The sequence below is a fragment of the Tachypleus tridentatus genome, unplaced genomic scaffold (genome assembly GCF_004210375.1).
Source record: "Tachypleus tridentatus isolate NWPU-2018 unplaced genomic scaffold, ASM421037v1 Hic_cluster_2, whole genome shotgun sequence".
Lineage (NCBI taxonomy): Eukaryota > Metazoa > Arthropoda > Merostomata > Xiphosura > Limulidae > Tachypleus > Tachypleus tridentatus.
The window spans coordinates 44,070,711-44,094,184 of record NW_027467782.1 but is presented as its reverse complement, the minus strand read 5'-3'; the positions used below and the strand labels follow the sequence as shown (position 1 = coordinate 44,094,184).

Below are 23,474 nucleotides of genomic sequence, written 5' to 3'. Positions count from 1 at the left end.
GACCAATAGTTTAGAAACATACAGTGATGTCAATGACCAACAGTGTGAAAACAGACAGTGAAATTGAAGACTTATACTGGTGAGAAATTCAGTGATATTGAAGATCAACACCGTGAACTTGATGACTCACTCTATTGAAAGAGTAATTCAAAGTGAAATCCAGTTGTGTTATAAGAGACAATGTTAAAATACGCACTCAAGTTAAAGACTATCATTGTTCAAAAACAGATATTGAAACAACTGAAAATCAGCACTGCTGAGGCTGACCGTGAAATTGATGATCTTCGCTGTTAAAAGTGGAGTGAAACTGAAGAACAGTTTTGAAACAGACCATGAAATTGATGACCGACGTTACTGAAACAGCCATTGAAACATCGTGAGATTGAACAACACTGCAAACCGTTAGTGAAACCGAAGACCAAGGTGTTGCTAAAGTTAGTAAAACTGAAGACGTTGACTGTTGAAAGAGTCATTAAAAGTGAACACCAACTGTTTTGAAACACACCGTGAAATTGATGACTGAAACTACTGCAAGAGCCATTGAAAGTGAAGGCCAACACTGTATAAACATCGTGAGATTGAACAACGCTGAAAACCGTTTGTGAAGCCGAAGACCAAGGTGTTGATAAAGTTACTAAAATTGAAGACTTTGACTGTTAACATAGTCATTGAAAGTGAAGACAAACACTGTTGAAGCATAGTGAAATTGAACAAAATTGTGCAAACCGTCAGTGAAACCGAAGACCAAGGTGTTGATAAAGTTAGTAAAACTGAAGACGTACTCTGTCTAGACAGACATTGAAATTGAAAACCAACAGTGTTGAGACAGTCAGTGAAAGTAAAGGCCAATAGTGTTGAAACAGCCAATAAAAGTGAAGACCAACGGTGTACAAGCGAACAGTAAACTTAACGACCAACAGTGTTGAAACTGCCAGTGAAACTTCAGACCAATAGTTTAGAAACATACAGTGATGTCAATGACCAACAGTGTGAAAACAGACAGTGAAATTGAAGACTTATACTGGTGAGAAATTCAGTGATATTGAAGATCAACACCGTGAACTTGATGACTCACTCTATTGAAAGAGTAATTCAAAGTGAAATCCAGTTGTGTTATAAGAGAAACTGTTGAAATACGCACTCAAGTTAAAGACTATCATTGTTCAAAAACAGATATTAAAACAACTGAAAATCACCACTGCTGAAGCTAACCGTGAAATTGATGATCTTCACTGTTTAAAGTGGAGTGAAACTGAAGAACAGTTTTGAAACAGACCATGAAATTGATGACCGACGTTACTGAAACAGCCATTGAAACATCGTGAGATTGAACAACACTGCAAACCGTCAGTGAAACCGAAGACCAAGGTGTTGATAAAGTTAGTAAAACTGAAGACGTACTCTGTCTAGACAGACATTGAATTTGAAAACCAACAGTGTTGAGACAGTCAGTGAAAGTAAAGGCCAATAGTGTTGAAACAGCCAATAAAAGTGAAGACCAACGGTGTACAAGCGAACAGTAAACTTAACGACCAACAGTGTTGAAACTGCCAGTGAAACTTCAGACCAATAGTTTAGAAACATACAGTGATGTCAATGACCAACAGTGTGAAAACAGACAGTGAAATTGAAGACTTAAACTGGTGAGAAATTCAGTGATATTGAAGATCAACACCGTGAACTTGATGACTCACTCTATTGAAAGAGTAATTCAAAGTGAAATCCAGTTGTGTTATCAGAGAAACTGTTGAAATACGCACACAAGTTAAATACTATCATTGTTCAAAAACAGATATTAAAACAACTGAAAATCACCACTGCTGAAGCTAACCGTGAAATTGATGATGTTCACTGTTTAAAGTGGAGTGAAACTAAAGAACAGTTTTGAAACAGACCATGAATGTGATGACCGACGTTACTGAAACAGCAATTGAAACATCGTGAGATTGAACAACACTGCAAACCGTCAGTGAAACCGAAGACCAAGATGTTGATCAAGTTAGTAAAACTGAAGACGTACTCTGTCTAGACAGACATTCAATTTGAAAACCAACAGTGTTGAGACAGTCAGTGAAAGTAAAGGCCAATAGTGTTGAAACAGCCAATAAAAGTGAAGACCAACGGTGTACAAGCGAACAGTGAACTTAACGACCAACAGTGTTGAAACTGCCAGTGAAACTTCAGACCAATAGTTTAGAAACATACAGTGATGTCAATGACCAACAGTGTGAAAACAGACAGTGAAATTGAAGACTTATACTGGTGAGAAATTCAGTGATATTGAAGATCAACATCGTGAACTTGATGACTCACTCTATTGAAAGAGTAATTCAAAGTGAAATCCAGTTGTGTTATCAGAGAAACTGTTGAAATACGCACACAAGTTAAATACTATCATTGTTCAAAAACAGATATTAAAACAACTGAAAATCACCACTGCTGAAGCTAACCGTGAAATTGATGATGTTCACTGTTTAAAGTGGAGTGAAACTAAAGAACAGTTTTGAAACAGACCATGAATGTGATGACCGACGTTACTGAAACAGCAATTGAAACATCGTGAGATTGAACAACACTGCAAACCGTCCGTGAAACCGAAGACCAAGATGTTGATCAAGTTAGTAAAACTGAAGACGTACTCTGTCTAGACAGACATTCAATTTGAAAACCAACAGTGTTGAGACAGTCAGTGAAAGTAAAGGCCAATAGTGATGAAACAGCCAATAAAAATGAAGACCAACGGTGTACAAGCGAACAGTGAACTTTACGACCAACAGTGTTGAAACTGCCAGTGAAACTTCAGACCAATAATTTAGAAACATACAGTCATGTCAATGACCAAAAGTGTGAAAACAGACAGTGAAAGTGAAGACTTATACTGGTGAGAAATTCAATGATATTGAAGATCAACACCGTGAACTTGATGACTCACTCTATTGAAAGAGTAATTCAAAGTGAAATCCAGTTGTTTTATAAGAGACAATGTTAAAATACGCACTCAAGTTAAAGACTATCATTGTTCAAAAACAGATATTGAAACAACTGAAAATCACCACTGCTGAAGCTAACCGTGAAATTGATGATCTTCACTGTTTAAAGTGGAGTGAAACTGAAGAACAGTTTTGAAACAGACCATGAAATTGATGACCGACGTTACTGAAACAGCCATTGAAACATCGTGAGATTGAACAACACTGCAAACCGTTAGTGAAACCGAAGACCAAGGTGTTGATAAAGTTAGTAAAACTGAAGACGTTGACTGTTGAGACAGTCATTAATAGTGAACACCAACAGTTTTGAAACACACCATGAAATTGATGACAGAAACTACTACCAGAGCCATTGAAAGTGAAGGCCAACACTGTATAAACATCTTGAGATTGAACAACACTGCAAACCGTTAGTGAAACCGAAGACCAAGGTGTTGATAAAGTTAGTAAAACTGAAGACGTACTCTGTCTAGACAGACATTGAAATTGAAAACCAACAGTGTTGAGACAGTCAGTGAAAGTAAAGGCCAATAGTGTTGAAACAGCCAATAAAAGTGAAGACCAACGGTGTACAAGCGAACAGTGAACTTAACGACCAACAGTGTTGAAACTGCCAGTGAAACTTCAGACCAATAGTTTAGAAACATACAGTGATGTCAATGACCAACAGTGTGAAAACAGACAGTGAAATTGAAGACTTATACTGGTGAGAAATTCAATGATATTGAAGATCAACACCGTGAACTTGATGACTCACTCTATTGAAAGAGTAATTCAAAGTGAAATCCAGTTGTGTTATAAGAGACAATGTTGAAACACGCACTCAAGTTAAAGACTATCATTGTTCAAAACAGATATTAAAACAACTGAAAATCAGCACTCCTGAAGCTAACCGTGAAATTGATGATCTTCACTGTTTACAGTGGAGTGAAACTGAAGAACAGTTTTCAAACAGACCATGAAATTGATGACCGACGTTACTGAAACAGCCATTGAAACATCGTGAGATTGAACAACACTGCAAACCGTTAGTGAAACCGAAGACCAAGGTGTTGATAAAGTTAGTAAAACTGAAGACGTTTACTGTTGAGAGAGTCATTAAATGTGAACACCAACAGTTTTGAAACAGACCATGGAATTGATGACCGAATCTACTGCAAGAGCCATTGAAAGTGAAGGTCAACACTGTATAAACATCGTGAGATTGAACAACACTGCAAACCGTTAGTGAAACCGAAGACCAAGGTGTTGATAAAGTTAGTAAAACTGAAGACGTACTCTGTCTAGACAGACATTGAAATTGAAAACCAACAGTGTTGAGACAGTCAGTAAAAGTAAAGTCCAATAGTGTTGAAACAGCCAATAAAAGTGAAGACCAACGGTGTACAAGCGAACAGTAAACTTAACGACCAACAGTGTTGAAACTGCCAGTGAAACTTCAGACCAATAGTTTAGAAACATACAGTGATGTCAATGACCAACAGTGTGAAAACAGACAGTGAAATTGAAGACTTAAACTGGTGAGAAATTCAGTGATATTGAAGATCAACACCGTGAACTTGATGACTCACTCTATTGAAAGAGTAATTAAAAGTGAAATCCAGTTGTGTTATAAGAGACACTGTTGAAATACGAAGTCAAGTTTAGACTAACATTGTTCAAAAACAGATATTGAAACAACTGAAAATCACCACTGCTGAAGCTAACCGTGAAATTGAAGATATCTACTGTTGAAAGTGGAGTGAAAGTGAAGAACAGTTTTGAAACAGACCATGAAATTGATGACCGACGTTACTGAAACAGCCATTCAAACATCGTGAGATTGAACAACACTGCAAACCGTTAGTGAAACCGAAGACCAAGGTGTTGATAAAGTTAGTAAAACTAAAGACGTTGACTGCTGAGAGAGTCATTAAATGTGAACACCAACAGTTTTGAAACAGACCATGAAATTGATTACCGAAACTACTGCAAGAGCCATTGAAAGTGAAAACCAACACTGTTGAAGCATAGTGAAATTGAACAAAACTGTGCAAACCGTCAGTGAAACCGAAGACCAAGGTGTTGATAAAGTTAGTAAAACTGAAGACGTACTCTGTCTAGACAGACATTGAAATTGAAAACCAACAGTGTTGAGACTCAGTGAAAGTAAAGGCCAATAGTGTTGAAACAGCCAATAAAAGTGAAGACCAACGGTGTACAAGCGAACAGTAAATTTAACGACCAACAGTGTTGAAACTGCCAGTGAAACTTCAATCCAATAATTTAGAAACATACAGTGATGTCAATGACCAACAGTGTGAAAACAGACAGTGAAATTGAAGACTTATACTGGTGAGAAATTCAATGATATTGAAGATCAACACCGTGAACTTGATGACTCACTCTATTGAAAGAGTAATTAAAGTGAAATCCAGTTGTGTTATAAGAGAAACTTTTGAAATACGCAGTCAAGTTAAAAACTATCATTGTTCAAAAACAGATATTGAAACAACTGAAAATCACAACTGCTGAAGCTAACCGTGAAATTGATGATCTTCACTGTTTAAAGTGGAGTGAAACTGAAGAACAGTTTTCAAACAGACCATGAAATTGATGGCCGACGTTACTGAAACAGCCATTGAAACATCGTGAGATTGAACAAAACTGCAAACCGTTAGTGAAACTGAAGACCAAGGTGTTGCTAAAGTTAGTAAAACTGAAGACGTTGACTGTTGAAACAGTCATTGAAAGTGAACACCAACAGTTTTGAAACAGACCATGAAATTTATGACCAACACTACTCCAACAGCCATTGAAAGTGAAAACCAACACTGTTGAAACATAGTGAGATTCAACAACGCTGCAATCCGTTTCTGAAACCGAAGACCAAAGTGTTGATAAAGTTAATAAAACTGACGACGTACTCTGTCAAGACAGACATTGAAATTGAAAACTAACAGTGTTGAGACAGTCAGTGAAAGTAAAGGCCAATTGTGTTTAAACAGCCAATAAAAGTGAAGACCAACGGTGTACAAGCGAACAGTGAACTTAACGACCAACAGTGTTGAAACTGCCAGTGAAACTTCAGACCAATAGTTTAGAAACATACAGTGATGTCAATGACCAACAGTGTGAAAACAGACAGTGAAATTGAAGACTTATACTGGTGAGAAATTCAGTGATATTGAAGATCAACACCGTGAACTTGATGACTCACTCTATTGAAAGAGTAATTCAAAGTGAAATCCAGTTGTGTTATAAGAGACAATGTTGAAATACGCAGTCAAGCTAAAGACTATCATTGTTCAAATACAGATATTGAAACAACTGAAAATCAGCACTGCTGAAGCTGACCGTGAAATTGATGATCTTCGCTGTTAAAAGTGGAGTGAAACTGAAGAACAGTTTTGAAACAGACCATGAAATTGATGACCGACGTTACTGAAACAGCCATTGAAACATGGTGAGATTGAACAAAACTGCAAGCCGTTAGTGAAACCGAAGACCAAGGTGTTGCTAAATTTAGTAAAACTGAAGACGTTGACTGTTGAAACAGTCATTGAAAGTGAAGTCCAACACTGTTGAAGCATAGTCAAATTGAACAAAACTGTGCAAACCGTCAGTGAAACCGAAAACCAAGATGTTGATAAAGTTAGTAAAACTGAAGACGTACTCTGTCTAGACAGACATTGAAATTGAAAACCAACAGTGTTGAGACAGTCAGTGAAAGTAAAGGCCAATAGTGTTGAAACAGCCAATAAAAGTGAAGACCAACGGTGTACAAGCGAACAGTGAACTTAACGACCAACAGTGTTGAAACTGCCAGTGAAACTTCAGACCAATAGTTTAGAAACATACAGTGATGTCAATGACCAACAGTGTGAAAACAGACAGTGAAATTGAAGACTTAAACTGGTGAGAAATTCATTGATATTGAAGATCAACTCCGTGAACTTGATGACTCACTCTATTGAAAGAGTAATTCAAAGTGAAATCCAGTTGTGTTATAAGAGAAACTTTTGAAATACGCAGTCAAGTTAAAGACTATCATTGTTCAAAAACAGATATTGAAACAACTGAAAATCAGCACTGCTGAAGTTGACCGTGAAATTGATGATCTTCGCTGTTAAAAGTGGAGTGAAACTGAAGAACAGTTTTCAAACAGACCATGAAATTGATGACCGACGTTACTGAAACAGCCATTGAAACATGGTGAGATTGAACGAAACTGCAAACCGTTAGTGAAACCGAAGACGAAGGTGTTGCCAAAGTTAGTAAAACTGAAGACGTTGACTGTTGAAAGAGTCATTAAAAGTGAACACCAACAGTTTTGAAACAGACCGTGAAATTGATGACTGAAATTGAAAACCAACAGTGTTGAGACAGTCAGTGAAAGTAAAGGCCAATAGTGTTGAAACAGCCAATAAAAGTGAAAACCAACGGTGTACAAGCGAACAGTAAACTTAACGACCAACAGTGTTGAAACTGCCAGTAAAACTTCAGACCAATATCTTAGAAACATACAGTGATGTCAATGACCAACAGTGTGAAAACAGACAGTGAAACTCAAGACTTCAACTCGTGAGAAATTCAGTGATATTGAAGATCAACACCGTGAACTTGATTACTCACTCTATTGAAAGAGTAATTCAAAGTGAAATCCAGTTGTGTTATAAGAGAAACTTTTGAAATACGCAGTCAAGTTAAAGACTATCATTGTTCAAAACAGATATTGAAACAACTGAAAATCAGCACTGCTGAGGCTGACCGTGAAATTGATGATCTTCGCTGTTAAAAGTGGAGTGTAACTGAAGAACAGATTTGAAACAGACCATGAAATTGATGACCGACGTTACTGAAACAGCCATTGAAACATCGTGAGATTGAACAACACTGCAAACCGTTCGTGAAACCGAAGACCAAGATGTTGATCAAGTTAGTAAAACTGAAGACGTACTCTGTCTAGACAGACATTCAATTTGAAAGAGTAATTCAAAGTGAAATCCAGTTGTTTTATAAGAGACAATGTTAAAATACGCACACAAGTTAAAGACTATCATTGTTCAAAAACAGATATTGAAACAACTGAAAATCAGCACTGCTGAGGCTGACCGTGAAATTGATGATCTTCGCTGTTAAAAGTGGAGTGAAACTGAAGAACAGTTTTGAAACAGACCATGAAATTGATGACCGACGTTACTGAAACAGCCATTGAAACATGGTGAGATTGAACAAAACTGCAAACCGTTAGTGAAACCGAAGACCAAGGTGTTGATAAAGTTAGTTAAACTGAAGACGTACTCTGTCTAGACAGACATTGAATTTGAAAACCAACAGTGTTGAGACAGTCAGTGAAAGTAAAGGCCAATAGTGTTGAAACAGCCAATAAAAGTGAAGACCAACGGTGTACAAGCGAACAGTGAACTTAACGACCAACAGTGTTGAAACTGCCAGTGAAACTTCAGACCAATAGTTTAGAAACATACAGTGATGTCAATGACCAACAGTGTGAAAACAGACAGTGAAATTGAAGACTTAAACTGGTGAGAAATTCAGTGATATTGAAGATCAACACCGTGAACTTGATGACTCACTCTATTGAAAGAGTAATTCAAAGTGAAATCCAGTTGTGTTATAAGAGAAACTGTTGAAATACGCACTCAAGTTAAAGACTATCATTGTTCAAAAACAGATATTGAAACAACTGAAAATCACCACTGCTGAAGCTAACCGTGAAATTGATGATCTTCACTGTTTAAAGTGGAGTGAAACTGAAGAACAGTTTTGAAACAGACCATGAAATTGATGACCGACGTTACTGAAACAGCCATTGAAACATCGTGAGATTGAACAACACTGCAAACCGTTAGTGAAACCGAAGACCAATGTGTTGATAAAGTTAGTAAAACTGAAGACGTTGATTGTTGAGACATTCATTAATAGTGAACACCAACAGTTTTGGAACAGACCATGAAATTGATGAACGAAACTACTGCAAGAGCCATTGAAAGTGAAGGCCAACACTGTATTAACATCGTGAAATTGAACAACACTGCAAACCGTTAGTGAAACCGAAGACCAAGGTGTTCCTAAAGTTAGTTAATTTGAAGACGTTGACTGTTGAGACAGTCATTGAAAGTGAAGACCAACACTGTTGAAGCATAGTGAAATTGAACAAAACTGTGCAAACCGTCAGTGAAACCGAAGACCAAGGTGTTGATAAAGTTACTAAAACTGAAGACGTTGACTGTTGAGACAGTCATTGAAAGTGAAGACCAACACTGTTGAAGCATAGTGAAATTGAACAAAATTGTGCAAACCGTCAGTGAAACCGAAGACCAAGGTGTTGATAAAGTTAGTAAAACTGAAGACGTACTCTGTCTAGACAGACATTGAAATTGAAAACCAACAGTGTTGAGACAGTCAGTGAAAGTAAAGGCCAATAGTGTTGAAACAGCCAATAAAAGTGAAGACCAACGGTGTACAAGCGAACAGTAAACTTAACGACCAACAGTGTTGAAACTGCCAGTGAAACTTCAGACCAATAGTTTAGAAACATACAGTGATGTCAATGACCAACAGTGTGAAAACAGACAGTGAAATTGAAGACTTAAACTGGTGAGAAATTCAGTGATATTGAAGATCAACACCGTGAACTTGATGACTCACTCTATTGAAAGAGTAATTCAAAGTGAAATCCAGTTGTGTTATAAGAGACAATGTTAAAATACGCACTCAAGTTAAAGACTATCATTGTTCAAAAACAGATATTGAAACAACTGAAAATCAGCACTGCTGAAGCTGACCGTGAAATTGATGATCTTCGCTGTTAAAAGTGGAGTGAAACTGAAGAACAGTTTTCAAACAGACCATGAAATTGATGACCGACGTTACTGAAACAGCCATTGAAACATCGTGAGATTGAACAACACTGCAAACCGTTAGTGAAACCGAAGACCAATGTGTTGATAAAGTTAGTAAAACTGAAGACGTTGACTGTTGAGAGAGTCATTAAATGTAAACACCAACAGTTTTGAAACAGACCATGAAATTGATGACCGAATCTACTGCAAGAGCCATTGAAAGTGAAGGTCAACACTGTATAAACATCGTGAGATTGAACAACGCTGCAAACCGTTAGTGAAACCGAAGACCATGGTGTTGATAAAGTTACTAAAATTGAAGACGTTGATTGTTGATATAGTCATTGAAAGTGAAGACAAACACTGTTGAAGCATTGTGAAATTGAACAAAACAGTGCAAACCGACAGTGAAACAAAAGACCAAGGTGTTGATGAAGTTAGTAAAACTGAAGACGTACTCTGTCTAGACAGACATTGAAATTGAAGACCAACAGTGTTGAGACAGTCAGTGAAAGTAAAGGCCAATAGTGTTGAAACAGCCAATAAAAGTGAAGACCAACGGTGTACAAGCGAACAGTAAACTTAACGACCAACAGTGTTGAAACTGCCAGTGAAACTTCAGACCAATAGTTTAGAAACATACAGTGATGTCAATGACCAACAGTGTGAAAACAGACAGTGAAATTGAAGACTTATACTGGTGAGAAATTCAGTGATATTGAAGATCAACACCGTGAACTTGATGACTCACTCTATTGAAAGAGTAATTCAAAGTGAAATCCAGTTGTATTATGAGAGACAATGTTAAAATACGCACTCAAGTTAAAGACTATCATTGTTCAAAACCAGATATTGAAACAACTGAAAATCACCACTGCTGAAGCTAACCGTGAAATTGATGATCTTCACTATCTAAAGTGGAGTGAAACTGAAGAACAGTTTTAAACAGTCCATGAAATTGATGACCGACGTTACTAAAACAGCCATTGAAACATCGTGAGATTGAAGAACACCTCAAACCGTTAGTCAAACCGAAGACCAAGGTGTTGATAAAGTTAGTAAAACTGAAGACATTGACTGTTGAGACTGTCATTAATAGTGAACACCAACAGTTTTGAAACACACCATGAAATATATGACAGAAACTACTACCAGAGCCATTGAAAGTGAAGGCCAACACTGTATAAACATCTTGAGATTGAACAACACTGCAAACCGTTAGTGAAACCGAAGACGAAGGTGTTGATAAAGTTAGTAAAACTGAAGACGTACTCTGTCTAGACAGACATTGAAATTGAAAACCAACAGTGTTGAGACAGTCAGTAAAAGTAAAGTCCAATAGTGTTGAAACAGCCAATAAAAGTGAAGACCAACGGTGTACAAGCGAACAGTAAATTTAACGACCAACAGTGTTGAAACTGCCAGTGAAACTTCAGACCAATAGTTTAGAAACATACAGTGATGTCAATGACCAACAGTGTGAAAACAGACAGTGAAATTGAAGACTTACACTGGTGAGAAATTCAGTGATATTGAAGATCAACACCGTGACCTTGATGACTCACTCTATTGAAAGAGTAATTAAAAGTGAAATCCAGTTGTGTTATAAGAGACACTGTTGAAATACGAAGTCAAGTTTAGACTAACATTGTTCAAAAACAGATATTGAAACAACTGAAAATCACCACTGCTGAAGCTAACCGTGAAATTGAAGATATCTACTGTTGAAAGTGGAGTGAAAGTGAAGAACAGTTTTGAAACAGACCATGAAATTGATGACCGACGTTACTGAAACAGCCATTGAAACATCGTGAGATTGAACAACACTGCAAACCGTTAGTGAAACCGAAGACCAAGGTGTTGATAAAGTTAGTAAAACTAAAGACGTTGACTGTTGAGAGAGTCATTAAATGTGAACACCAACAGTTTTGAAACAGACCATGAAATTGATGACCGAAACTACTGCAAGAGCCATTGAAAGTGAAGGTCAACACTGTATAAACATCGTGAGATTGAACAACGCTGGAAACCGTTAGTGAAACCGAAGACCAAGGTGTTGATAAAGTTGCTAAAACTGAAGACGTTGATATTTGAGACAGTCATTGAAAGTGAAAACCAACACTGTTGAAGCATAGTGAAATTGAACAAAACTGTGCAAACCGTCAGTGAAACCGAAGACCAAGGTGTTGATAAAGTTAGTAAAACTGAAGACGTTGACTGTTGAAACAGTCATTGAAAGTGAAGTCCAACACTGTTGAAGCATAGTCAAATTGAACAAAACTGTGAAAACCGTCAGTGAAACCGAAGACCAAGGTGTTGATAAAGTTAGTAAAACTGAAGACGTACTCTGTCTAGACAGACATTGAAATTGAAAACCAACAGTGTTGAGACAATCAGTAAAAGTAAAGTCTAATAGTGTTGAAACAGCCAATAAAAGTGAAGACCAACGGTGTACAAGCGAACAGTAAATTTAACGACCAACAGTGTTCAAACTGCCAGTGAAACTTCAGACCAATAGTTTAGAAACATACAGTGATGTCAATGACCAACAGTGTGAAAACAGACAGTGAAATGGAAGACTTATACTGGTGAGAAATTCAATGATATTGAAGATCAACACCGTGAACTTGATGACTCACTCTATTGAAAGAGTAATTCAAAGTGAAATCCAGTTGTGTTATAAGAGACAATGTTGAAATACGCAGTCAAGCTAAAGACTATCATTGTTCAAATACAGATATTAAAACAACTGAAAATCAGCACTGCTGAAGCTGACCGTGAAATTGATGATCTTCGCTGTAAAAAGTGGAGTGAAACTGAAGAACAGTTTTGAAACAGACCATGAAATTGATGACCGACGTTACTGAAACAGCCATTGAAAGTGAAGACAAACACTGTTGAAACATCGTGAGATTGAACATCGCTGCAAACCGTTAGTCAAACCGAAGACCAAGGTGTTGATAAAGTTAGTAAAACTGAAGACATTGACTGTTGAGACTGTCATTAATAGTGAACACCAACAGTTTTGAAACACACCATGAAATATATGACAGAAACTACTACCAGAGCCATTGAAAGTGAAGGCCAACACTGTATAAACATCTTGAGATTGAACAACACTGCAAACCGTTAGTGAAACCGAAGACGAAGGTGTTGATAAAGTTAGTAAAACTGAAGACGTACTCTGTCTAGACAGACATTGAAATTGAAGACCAACAGTGTTGAGACAGTCAGTGAAAGTAAAGGCCAATAGTGTTGAAACAGCCAATAAAAGTGAAGACCAACGGTGTACAAGCGAACAGTAAATTTAACGACCAACAGTGTTCAAACTGCCAGTGAAACTTCAGACCAATAGTTTAGAAACATACAGTGATGTCAATGACCAACAGTGTGAAAACAGACAGTGAAATTGAAGACTTATACTGGTGAGAAATTCAGTGATATTGAAGATCAACACCGTGAACTTGATGACTCACTCTATTGAAAGAGTAATTCAAAGTGAAATCCAGTTGTGTTATAAGAGACAATGTTGAAATACGCAGTCAAGCTAAAGACTATCATTGTTCAAATACAGATATTAAAACAACTGAAAATCAGCACTGCTGAAGCTGACCGTGAAATTGATGATCTTCGCTGTAAAAAGTGGAGTGAAACTGAAGAACAGTTTTGAAACAGACCATGAAATTGATGACCGACGTTACTGAAACAGCCATTGAAAGTGAAGACAAACACTGTTGAAACATCGTGAGATTGAACATCGCTGCAAACCGTTAGTGAAACCGAAGACCAAGGTGTTGATAAAGTTAGTAAAACTGTAGACGTTGACTGTTGAGACAGTCATTGAAAGTGAACACCAACAGTTTTGAACCACACTAGAAAGTTTATGACCGACACTACTGAAACAGCCATTGAAAATAAAGACCAACACTGTCGAAACATATCGAGATTGAACAACATTGTGCAAACCGTCTGTGAAACCGAAGACCAAGGTGTTGATAAAGTTACTAAAACTGAAGACGTTGACTGTTGAGACAGTCATTGAAAGTGAACACCAACAAGTTTTGAACCAGATCGTGAAATTGAAGACTGATAGAACTGAAACAGTCATTGAAAGCGAAGACCGACACTGTTGAAACTGAGTGAAACGGAACATTGTGCAAATCGTCAGTGAAACTGAAGACCAATAATGTTGATAAGGTCAGTAAAACTGAAGACAAACTCTGTTGAAACATGGAGTACAAGTGAAGAACGACACTGTGGACACATACCGTGAAATGGAAGTCCAGTATTGTTAAATTATAGTGAAAGTGAAAATCAACACTGTTGAAGGAAACTTAACATTCAGACTACACTATCAAAAGAGAGTGAAATTGAAGACCATTATTATTGAAACACACTGTGAAACAGAAGAACTATAGTGTTCACACAGACAGTGAAATTGAAGACCAGAACTGTGAAAACAGTCAGTTTAATTCACTAACATCATAGTTGAATGAGAAGCTAAAGTGGAGACCAAAACTGTGTAAAAAGACAGTGAAACTGAACAGCAAGTGTTAAAACAGACATTGAAATTGAAGACCAACAGTGTTGAAACAGCCAGTAAAGGAGAAAACCAAAAGTGTACAAGCAAACAGTAAACTTGACGACCAACAGTGTTGAAACAGCCAGTGAAACTTCAGGCCAGTAGTGTTAAAACATGCAGTGATGTCAAAGACCAACAGTTTGAAAACAAACAGTGAAATTGAAGACTTTATCTGGTGAGAAATTCAGTGATATTGAAGATCAACACCGTGAACTTGATGACTCACTCTATTGAAAGAGTAATTCAAAGTGAAATCCAGTTGTGTTATAAGAGACAATGTTAAAATACGCACTCAAGTTAAAGACTATCATTGTTCAAAAACAGATATTGAAGCTGACCGTGAAATTGAAGATATCTATGTTGAAAGTGGAGTGAAAGTGAAGAAGAGCTTTGAAACAGGCCATGAAATTGATGACCGACACTACTGAATCACCCATCGAAAGTGAAGACCAACACTGTTGAAACATCATGAGGTTGAACAACACTAAAACCGTTAGTGAAACCGAAGACCAAGGTGAAGTTCAATTCAAGACCAATAGTGTTGAAAGAGAAGTTAAATGAAGACCAAAAGTATGAAAACATATAGTGTAACTGAAGACCATGAGAGTTGAGACAGTCAGTGAAACTGCAGACAAATAGTGTTAAACCAGTGAAGATGAAGACCAACAGTGTTAAAACAGACATTAAACTTGATGAAAAACAGGGTTGAAACAGCCTATGAAAGTGAAGACCAACAGTGTGAAACAGTAAGTGGAAGTCAACACCAAGTGTATTGAAACAGAGAGTGAAATTGAAAACCAACAGTGTTGCAAGAGTTAGGGAAACTGATAAACAACAGTGTGAAAACAGTCAGTGAAATTCAAGACCGATAGTGTTGAAAAAAGTGAAGCTGAAAACCATCAGTATGAAAAATGACAGTGAAACTGAAGACCAGCAGTGTTTAAGCAGACAGCGAAATTGGAAACCAACAGTGTTGTAACAGAAATGAAAGTAATAACCAACAGTGTGAAGACAGACAGTGAAATTGAAGACATTGAAATTCAGACCAATAGTGTTAAAGCAGACAGTGAAATTTAAGACAAACAGTGTTTACACAGTCAGTGAAACTGAAGACCAACAGTGTTAAGCGTGAGTGAAAATGAAGACCAACAATGTAAAAACTGACAGAAAAACTGTAGACCAGAATTATTGAAACAGACAGTAAACTTGAAGACCAACATTGTTCAAACAGCCGTTGAAACTGCAGACCAGTAGTGTTAAAAGGACTGTGAAGTTGAATACCAAGAGTGTTGAAACACCATGTGAAATTGATGACCAATTGAGTTGAAAAGTGTGAAAACAGTAAGTGAAAGTCAACACCAATAGTATTGAAACAGACAGTGAAATTGAAAACCAACAGTGTTGGAAGAGACAGTTAAAGTGAAGACCAACAGTGTGAAACGAGTCAGTAGAATTTGAGACCAATAGTGTTGTAACAGAAATGAAAGTAATAACCAACAGTGTAAAGACAGACAGTGAAATTGAAGACATTGAAATTCGAGCCCAATAGTGTTAAAGCAGACAGTGAAATTTAAGTCAAACGGTGTTTACACAGTCAGTGAAACTGAAGACTAACAGTGTTGATGCGTGAGTGAAAATGAAGACCAACAATGTAAAAACTGACAGTAAAACTGTAGACCAGAATTATTGAAACAGACTATAAACTTGAAGACCAACAGTATTGAAACTGCTGACCAGTAGTGTGAAAACAGACTTTGAAGTTCAATACCAACAGTGTTGAAAGAGTCAGTTAAAGTGATGACCAATAGTGTTAAACAAGCAGTGAAATTGAAGACCAACAGTGTTGAAACGAAGTGAAAATGAAGACCAATTGTGTTGAATCTGTCAGTGAAATTGAAGATCAACAGTTTTTGAAAAGTAAGTGAAAGTAAAGACGAACATTTTAAAAACAGTTAGTGGAACTGAAGACCATGAGCGTGAGAACAGACAGTCAAACTGAAGAACAATATTGTTTAAACACCGTAAAGGGAAGACCAACAGTGTTTAAACAGCCGTTGAAACGACACATCAGTATTGTTAAAACAGACTGTGAAGTTGAATACCAACAGTGTTGAAACAGCCAATGAAAGTGAAGACCAACAGTATGAAAACAGTCAGTGAAAGTCAACACCAAGTGTGTTGAAATGGAAATGAAAGTAAACACCAATAGTGTTGAATCTGACAGTGAATCTGAAGAGGAACAGTTTGAAAACAATTACTGAAAACGAATATTACCAGTGTGAAATCAGCCAGTGAAACTGCAGACCAATAGTGGTAAAACAGACTGTGAAGATGAATACCAACAGTGTTGGAACAGTCAGTCAAACTGAAGAACTATAATGTTGAAACAGACAGTAAAGTTGAAGGCCAACAGAGTTGAAACAGCCTACGAACATGAAGACCAATAGTGTGAAAACAGTCAGTGGAAGTTAACACCAATAGTCTTGAAATGGAAGTTAAAGTGAAAACCAAGATTGTGAAAAAAGACTGTAAAACTGTAGACCAGTTGTTTTCAAAAACTTAATTAAATTGCAGACGAGTAGTGTTAAAATGGTGAGTAAAGTGAAGACCAACACTAGTAATAGTCAATGAAACCGAAACCAATAGTATTCATGCAGACAGTGAAATTGAAGAACTACTCTTTTCAAACTTTTAGTTAAAGACAACAATGCCGAAACAGACCGTGAAATTGATGACTATTGAAATAGTCATTGAAAGTGAAAACCAGTTGTGTTAAAAGAGACACAGTTGAAACACACAGTCAAGTTAAAGACCAACACTGTTCACAAACGGACATTGAAACTAAAAACCAGCACTGCTGAAACTGACTGAAATTGAAGATCTCCACTCTTTAAACATTCAGTGCAAGTGAAGAACAACTGTTTTGAAACACCGTGAAATTGAAGACCGACACTACTGAAACAATCATTGAAAGTGAAGAGCAACACTGTTGAAACACAGTGAGATTGACCAACCCTGTGAAAACCGTAAGTGAAACCAAAGATCAATAGTGATGATAATGTTAGTAAAATTGAAGGCGTACACTGTTGAAACATGCAGTTGAAGTAAAGACCAACATTGCTGACACATATCGTGAAATTAAAGACCAGTAATGTTAAATTATAGTGAAAGTTAAGATCAACAGTGTTGAAGCAGACTGAAAATTAAGACTACACTATTGAAAGTGAAATTGAAGACTATTAGTATTGAAACACACAGTGAAACAGAAAAACAACAGTGTTGAAACAGACATTGAATTTGATAACCAACAGTTTTGAAAGAGACAGTGAAAGTGAAGACCAGTATTGTGAAAACAGTTGAATTCAGGACCAATACCGTTGAAAGAGAAGTTGAAGTGAAGACCAAAAGTGTGAAAAATACAGTGAAACTGAACACCAATGTAGAGTAAAAGTGAAGACAAATACTGTTGAAAAAGACAGTCAAATTAAAGACCAACGACGTTTAAACAGACAGTGAAACTGAAAACCAACACTATTGAAACAATGATTGAAATTGAACACCAGCAGTGTTAAACTATAGTGAAAATGAAGATCAACACTGTTGGAACAGATCGTAAGTGAAGAATACACTGTTGAAACAGAGAATGAAATTGAAAACACTTTGTGTTGAAACTGACAGTGAAATGGGGGAACAAGTATTGAAACAGCCAGTGAAAGTTAAAACCAACAGTGTGAGAACAGTGATTGAAACTGGGGACCAGTAGTGTTGAAAGAGAAGTGAAAGAGAAGACCAACAGTGTGAAAACAGTCAAAGTAAACATCAAAAGTTTGATTGATGCATGTTGTCTGTGAAGGACTGACTTTCATTGGTCAGAAATGGATGAACGTCGTGTTACGTCAGAGTGCCTGTGATACTTTCAGTGATGGTTTATTTCATCTTGCATCACAATATTTTATTTCCACATTATTGTTGCATAAGTGGAGTAACTGTTACATATGTATATATACCGTTGAATTTGTGCATTAAGATATTTCAAATGTTACATAGTTTTAAGTTTAAGATGATGAGTTGGATATGAAGATGAATCAAAAGTTCTGTAATCAAATCTCGTTCCTGAAGATGAACTTCAAAATAAGCAGAAGATTAACATGTTTATAGTGAATTGACTCCGTGGGTCTTTTGTTAATAACAAGAACAGAGATCCCAGTGTTTCATCTAAACGAATCACTTAAATAAGAGCTTAAAAATCAGCTAAAGTTTGATTCATACTTTTTTAAATTTTATATGAATAGTTACTTTTTTCATCATTCAAAACTGCGATACTAAAGTACAATGAGCTGACAATTCTGGTCCTTTAAAAATACTTTGTTTTATATTAAACTTAATAGTTCTTTGGTACTATGTTTGCTGCTTTGCAGAAAACTTAACAATACCGATTCCTTATGAAACCTTTTTTTTGTTCCATATTAAAGGTTAACAATATCGATTTCTTAGGAATCATTTTTCATTCCAAAGAGAAAGTTAACAATACTAGTTCCTAAGGAAACCTCTTTCTTGTTCCATAGAGAAAGTTAACAACACTGATCCCGTGGAAAATCTTTTTTGATGTTCCATAAAAAAGGTTAACAATACCGATTTCTCAGAAAACACTTTGTCATTCCATAGTTAACAATACCGATTCCTTAGGAAACCAATTTGTTGTTCCATAGAAAAAGTTAACAATACCGATTCCCCTGATAAAGATTTTTGTCTCATAGAAAAAGCTAACAATAGTGATTTCTTAGGAAATAGTTTTGTTGTTCCATAGAAAAAGTTAAGATACTGATTCCTTAGGTAAATCGTTTGTCATTCTGTAGAAAGGGTTAATAATACTGATTCCCTAGGAAGCCTCTTTGTTGTTCTTTAGAAAACATTAGCAACACTGATTTTTAGGAAACCTATTTCGTTATTCCATGAGAAAGGTTAACAATTCTGATTCCGAGAAAACATTTTTTTGTTTTATAGAAAAACTTAACAATATTAATTCCTTGTAAAATCTTTTTGTAATTCCATAGAAAAAGTTAACAATACTGATTCTTTAGGAAACCTTTGTTGTTGTATAGAAAACATTAACAACACTGATTCCTTACAAAATCTCTTGTCATTTCAAAGAAGAATTTAAAAATACTGATTATTTAGGAACCACAGTCGAAAATTTTTAGCACACACACATATTAATGAGCGCAAAAATAAAAAAAAATCACGTCAACAAATTATGCCGAAAACTCATGTTTTTTGCAGTTGAAACAAATGTAATTAATGGGGATAAAGTTTCTAATTTTTGTATAAAAGGTTACACATTGCGGAAGCGATGTAGACACTCAACGTACGTGATGCTGTATATAGTATGGCTGGATGATGTTTCACTGTTATTTATACATAGCTGGTAACTTATTTGAATACTTTGTTACGGGTTCAAATGCTCACTGTCCCTGTAAACCGCGGTGTTGTACGATGTACTACTAAAGTTAAGATTTTATATGTTAGAGTATCTTAGGGCATTAAAACGTTTATTTTTTAAAACTATTATAATCTGTCTTATATGTTTATTTATAATCAGTTCTTTTGTCACTCTTTTATGGCTATCTCTATTATTACTGTTTTAATGTGTGTTTTTGTTTTTCAAGCCACAGATTTAAATTCGATTTATTCAAGTTTTAACGGTTTAATACTGAAATCAGTTATTCGAAGACAAACTACATTGTTCTGACTAAAATAACAGATTTTGTTTTTTCTTTAAAAACTTGTAATTCCTGATTATTTTCATTTGAGTATATGCTGAAGAGTGCATGAAATTAAATTCTTTATGGAAAGAAAAATAGTTCAATATTTCTGTCATTTTCGTGCATTTATTTCAACACCTAATGCACATTAACTTTATCGTGTTCCCTATTTTAATATGTACTTGACTTCTAATACTGTTAATTTTTATGAAAGCTTAGAATCTTTAATTCCGTGTTCAATGTTCTACCTAAGAATTTAAACAAAGTATTTGAGAGGATTCTTTTAACCCATTGATATAATTACAATCTGGTTACCGTTTTAATTGCGACCACCAATCTATCCTTTCTAAACGTAAGAAGTATCGAACACACAATTCACAGAAAGGTTTTATGTTATTTTATTTTTATAATGATACGTATAACCAGTGTTAATTCTTCTCGTTAAAATTCACTTTTACTTTTAAACGTATTTTCTTCTCAGCTGCTTTTACGCGTATTGAAAAGAACATAACTTCTCTTTATGTTGATTTTCTCTTTAATTTTTTTATAAATGTAACCATTATAACATAGTTTTGTTAATAATTGGTTTACACTGGTTTCAAATACCCTCCCACTTTATGTATTTATTTGCCATAGCTTATTCAAGAGAACAAATACATATTTATTGATTGCATTCATACATACATATTCCTTATTCAAGTGTAGTAAAAAAATCTGGTAAACTTTAAAATAAATGGAAGAGTTTGAGAAGCAACTCTGTACCCGTATTTGTTTGTTTTTCAGGGTTTATACAGGGTGTTCGGAAAATCACTGTGCACTTATGTATTTATTAACAGACATGTTTCAATATAGAATACAGGAGGTAAATATGAATGACAATTATAAACAACGTTGAAAGTGACCATCGTTCTCATCAATACAGACTTGGATCCTTCTTATTTTGTTTCTAAACACCGCTATCAGTTGCTGGCTTGAGATAGACTGAATGAATCACAAACTTTGTAGAGAAAACTAAATAATAAACCAATTGCAATACTTTATGTGTTATATTATTCAATATTTATACAATTTATTTAGATACTTTAGCTTTTGTAAATCAACCTAACTTACAAATAACATGAAATATACCTTGAATACACGAGTTAATTCCATATGGTCAGGTAGTTAAGGCACTCGACTCGTAATCAGAAGGTCGCGGGTTCGAATTCCCGTCACACCAGATTTGCTCGCTCTTTCAGCCGCGAGGGCGTTATGAGGTGACGCTCAATCCCATTATTCTCTGATAAAAGAGTAGCCCAAGAGTTGGTGGTGGGTAGTGATGACTAGCTGCCTTTCCTCTAGTCTTACACTTCTAAATTAGGGGCGGATAGCGCAGATAGCCTCTTTATAGCTTCGCGCAAAATTAAAAAACAAAAAAGACTATTTGTATTCTCCCCGTCTCGGATATCTCAAGCCAGTTTTAAGCGTTGTAAGTCTTCAGACATACCGTTATGCCACTGAGGACATCGTTTGAAATATTATTCCCCAGTATATAAACTAAAGAAAGGGTAACATAAATGTTGTTTGATAAATAATAAAGACATCGCTATATTTTGGGTTTCGTATAAAAATGCTAGACATTCAAATATTGTATTTTACCAAACATAGCGGCGAAAAAGTCCTTTCCAGAACATTGCTTTGTAAAAGTCGGATTTTTACAAAAACGACATGGATGGAGAAGGTGAAGAAAAAGTAATCATTAAATGAGACTTTCTCTACAAGAGATATAATAATGAGCACAAAAATAGTAATGCGAAAAAGTTCTAAGGAATTATATGATTTGATCGTCGTGATTTGATTGCTAATATTTCTAAATATCAGATTTTAAATCTCTTGAACGAAACTCATACTTTAAGCCATCGAAGCGTTTCAAGTGTCACTTTTCCATCAATGTAGCCACAGATATGGCAAAAGTGACAACACGTATTCACTTGTTACTTCAAAATAATGGATGATAAACGAAGATAGCCCTTTAATAAGCACAGGAAAAACAATTTCACACCCAGCATTTTGATAATTTTATCGGCTAAAAGTGGCCTTTAAAACAGCTCTAGTTCGGTTTCACTATGGGCTCTCTTTTTAATATTTATGTTGTCGTAACATGAAAATCATTTCTAAGTTCAAACCAAAGTTTACACGTCTCGTGTATTAAATTCTTGAAGAACTTCAATAATTAGAAACAATAACTTCTCTTGGTTTCATCTTCAAATTTAATATTTATTGAATAAGCTTTGAGCTTCTTCAGCGTTCAAAATTCACTTCACTCTATAAGAATTAGTATGTTTGATGAATTATAAAACTTATTAAACTTCTGTACCCTACGTAGTATCTCGATATTGTGGAAAGCACGTACAATTGAAGCTTGTCGTGCAAGAATATTTACTGCGGGAATTTGTATAATTTTGTTGTGATGTTTAACAAATGGCTTGAAGAAGGATAGAATAATATTTTCTTTCAATTGAAAACAAATTAAAACTAAAGATTATATCTGTGTTTTTCTTTCCCACTCACAAGTATCGACTACATGCCTTTATCAATAAATGTACTCAGTCGGTACGTGTATGGCGAGAGTGTATAGACGAAACGAATACTCTTCCCTGACGTAAAACCGAAGCAAACAAATAAGGACCGTAAGACAAAAGTATTAGAAAGAATAAAAAGAAGTCGTTCAGGTAACTTACGAATAATCGAGCGCAACAAATAAATGAATCTTCATTGCATAGTTTATTTAAGGTTTTGAAATATTGCTTATAAAATATTGAAAGTGGAATATGTCTTTTTATCGTTTTGAAATCTCATTTTCTTTATTTTATCCTTTTTTATATGTTAATATAAAAATTGGTGAATGTCTCAGGTTCCTGTCCAACAACCGTTGTGCTTGTTACTTTCACTTCTCACATCATAGTTTGTTTACCGTTCGATAATGACTGACAAGATAATCTGCTTTGACGATGGCAAGCGGACGTGGTGACATAAATGCGAAAATGAAGACACTGGTCGGCACAATAATTCCATCTTTGCAAGTGGATATACACTTCACTGCAGAAACGCCTTGGGTGGAGAAACCAGTAAGAATTTCTGATTAGGGATGTCTTCAAACATCTCTCAACAGTAACTCCTCATGATGAATTCGAAGTTGCATGAGGTGTAACCTCAATAGGTATGTGCCCAATTGCCTTTGAATGCAAGAGGAGTTTACTGTGTTGAGATGTCGATGTTTGCACCAATACATCACCAGATAGAAGCTTCTTTACTT

The 23,474-nt window shown here is 35.8% G+C and overlaps 1 protein-coding gene and 1 long non-coding RNA gene across 10 annotated transcripts in view; one reads left to right on the top strand and one right to left on the bottom strand.

Annotated features, from left to right (window-relative positions):
* Positions 1-23,281, top strand: part of LOC143243072 (uncharacterized) — an 81,185-nt gene extending 57,904 nt beyond the window's left edge. The window contains exon 6 of one of the 3 annotated variants that reach the window (XR_013023851.1): positions 23,073-23,281. This is a non-coding gene — a long non-coding RNA (uncharacterized LOC143243072). Of the gene's footprint in view, positions 1-20,962; positions 21,909-23,072 lie in introns of those variants that run through there. The other 2 variants (XR_013023850.1, XR_013023849.1) reach the window with 2 other exon arrangements.
* Positions 1-23,474, bottom strand: part of LOC143243070 (uncharacterized) — a 698,461-nt gene that overhangs the window by 348,198 nt on the left and 326,789 nt on the right. The gene's annotated exons all lie outside the window — the stretch shown is intronic.